This window comes from Triticum dicoccoides, chromosome 1A, assembly GCF_002162155.2.
Source record: "Triticum dicoccoides isolate Atlit2015 ecotype Zavitan chromosome 1A, WEW_v2.0, whole genome shotgun sequence".
NCBI classification, from domain to species: Eukaryota; Viridiplantae; Streptophyta; class Magnoliopsida; order Poales; family Poaceae; genus Triticum; species Triticum dicoccoides.
In genome coordinates, this window is record NC_041380.1 from 418,278,893 (window position 1) to 418,282,465 (window position 3,573).

Genomic DNA, 3,573 nt, shown 5'->3' on the forward strand with positions numbered 1-3,573 from the left:
ATCATGTTCTTGTAATAGGAATCACGACTTGCATGTCGATGAGTATGACAACCGGCAGGAGCCATAGGAGTTGTCTTTATTTATTGTATGACCTGCGTGTCATTGAAGAACGCCATGTAACTTACTTTACTTTATTGCTAAACGCGTTAGCCATAGAAGTAGAAGTAGTCGTTGGCGTGACAACTTCATGAAGACACGATGATGGAGATCATGATGATGAAGATCATGGTGTCAAGCCGGTGACAAGATGATCATGGAGCCCCGAAGATGGTGATCAATGGAGCTATATGATATTGGCCATATCATGTCACAACTATATAATTGCATGTGATGTTTATTATGATTATGCATCTTGTTTACTTAGGACGACGGTAGTAAATAAGATGATCCCTTACAAAATTTCAAGAAGTGTTCTCCCCTAACTGTGCACCGTTGCTACAGTTCGTCGCTTCTAAGCACCACGTGATGATCGGGTGTGATGGATTGTTACGTTCACATACAACGGGTGTAAGACAGTTTTACATAGCGAAAACACTTAAGGTTAACTTGACGAGCCTAGCATGTGTAGACATGGCCTCGGAACACGGAGACCGAAAGGTCGAGCATGAGTCGTATAGTAGATACGATCAACATGAAGATGTTCACCGATGATGACTAGTCCGTCTCATGTGATGATCGGACACAGCCTAGTTGACTCGGATCATGTAATCACTTAGATGACCAGAGGGATGTCTATCTGAGTGGGAGTTCATAAGATGAACTTAATTATCCTGAACATAGTCAAAAGACCTTTTGCAAATTATGTCGTAGCTCGCGCTATAGTTCTACTGTTTAGATATGTTCCTAGAGAAAATTATAGTTGAAAGTTGATAGTAGCGATTATGCGATCAGTAGAAAGCTTATGTACTTAATGCACCGCTCAGTGTGCTGAACCCCAAACGTCGTTTGTGGATGTTGTGAACATCGGACATACACGTCTTGATAACTACGTGATAGTTCAGTTAAACGGTTTAGAGTTGAGGCACGAAAGACATTTTCGAAACATCGCGAAACATATGAGATGCTTCAAGGGCTGAAATTGGGATTTCAGGCTCGTGCCCATGTCAAGAGGTATAAGACCTCCGACGATTTTCTTAGCCTGCAAACTAAGGGAGAAAAGCTCAATCGTTGAGCTTGTGCTCAGATTGTCTGAGCACAACAATCACTTGAATCGAGTGGGAGTTGATCTTCCAGATGAGATAGTGATGTTTCTCCAAAGACATTGCCACCAAGCTACTAGAGCTTCGTGATGAACTATAACATATCAGGGATAGATATGATGATCCTTTGAGGTATTCGCGATGTTTGACACCGCGAAAGTAGAAATCAAGAAGGAGCATCAATTGTTGATGGTTGGTGAAACCACTAGTTTCAAGAAGGGCAAGGGCAAGAAGGGATACTTCATGAAACGGCAAATCAGCTGCTGCTCTAGTGAAGAAACCCAAGGTTGAACCCAAACCCGAGACTAAGTGCTTCTGTAATAAGGGGAACAGTCACTAGAGCAGAATTACCCTAGATACTTGGTAGATGAGAAGGCTGGCAAGGTCGATAGAAGTATATTGGATATACATTATGTTAATGTGTACTTTACTAGTACTCCTAGTAGCACCAGGGTACAGGATACCGGTTCGGTTGCTAAGTGTTAGTAACTCGAAATAAAAGCTACGAAATAAAAGGAGACTAGCTAAAGGTGAGCTGACGATATGTGTTGGAAGTGTTTCCAAGGTTGATGTGATCAAGCATCGCACGCTCCCTCTACCACCGATATTGGTGTTTGCGTTGAGCATAGACATGATTGGATTATGTCTATCGCAATACGGTTATTCATTTAAGGAGAATAATGGTTACTCTATTTATTTGAATAATACCTTCGATGGTCTTGCACCTAAATAAATGGTTTATTGAATCTCGATCGTAGTGATACACATTTTCATGCCAAAAGATATAAGATAGTAATAATAGTACCACTTACTTGTGGCACTGCCATGTAAGTCATAATGGTATAAAACGCATGAAGAAGCTCCATGTTGATGGATCTTTGGACTCACTCGTTTTTGAAAAGTTTGAGACATGCGAACCATGTCTATTGGTGTATACGCATGAAGAAACTCCATGCAGATGGATCATTTGGACTCACTTGATTTTGAATCACTTGAGATATGCAAATCATACCACATGGGCAAGATGACTGAAAAGCCTCGTTTTCAGTAAAATGGAACAAGATAGCAACTTGTTGGAAGCAACACATTTTGATGTGTGCAGTCCAATGAGTGTTGAGGCATGCAGTGAATATCGTTATGTTCTTACTTCACAGATGATTCGAGTAAATGTTGAGTATATTTACTTGATGAAACACAAGTCTGAATTATTGAATGGTTCAAGTAATTTCAGAGTGAAGTTGAAGATCATTGTGACAAGAGGATAAAATGTCTATGATATGATCATAGAGATGAATATCTGAGTCACGAGTTTTGGCACACAATTAAGACATTGTGGAAATTGTTTCGCAATTAATACCGCCTGGAACACCATAGTGTGATGGTGTGTCCGAACATCATAGTTGCACCCTATTGGATATGATGCATACCATGCTGTCTCTTATCGAACTGCCACGATAGTTTATGGGTTAGACATTAAAGACAACCACATTCACTTTAAATAGGGCACCACGTAATTCCGATGAGATGACACCGTATGAATTATGGTTTAGAGAAACCTAAGTTGTCATTTCTTAAAGGTTTGGGGCTGCGACACTTATGTGAAAAAGTTTCAGGATTAAGCTCGAACCCAAAGCGGATAAAGTACATCTTCATAGGACACCCAAAACAGTTGGGTATACCTCCTAATTCAGATCCGAAAGCAATATGAATTGTTTCTAGAATCGGGTCCTTTCTCGAGGAAAGGTTTCTCTCGAAAGAATTGAGTGGGAGGATGGTGGAGACTTGATGAGGTTATTGAACCATCACTTCAACCAGTGTGTAGCAGGGCACAGGAAGTTGTTCCTGTGGCACCTACACCAATTGAAGTAGAAGCTTATGATAGTGATCATGAAACTTCAGATCAAGTCACTCCCAAACCTCGTAGGGTGACAAGGATACGTACTACTTCAGAGTGGTACAGTAATCTTGTCCTGAAGGTCATGTTGCTACACAACAATGAACCTACGAGCTATGGAGAAGCGATTGTGGGCCCAAATTCCGACAAATGGTTAGAAACCATGAAATCCGAGATAGGATCCATGTATCAGAACAAAGCATGGACTTTGGTGGACTTGCCCAATGATCGGCAAGCCATTTGATAAATGGATCTTTTAAGAAGAAGACGGACGTGGATGGTAATGTCACCATCTATGAAGCTCGACTTGTGGCGAAGAGTTTTTTCACAAGTTCAAGGAGTTGACTACGATGAGATTTTCTCATCCGTAGTGATGCTTAAGTCCGTCGGAATCACGTTAGCACAAGCTGCATTTATGAAATCTGGCAGATGGATGTCAAAACGAGTTTCCTTACCAGTCGTAAGGAAAGGTTGTATGCG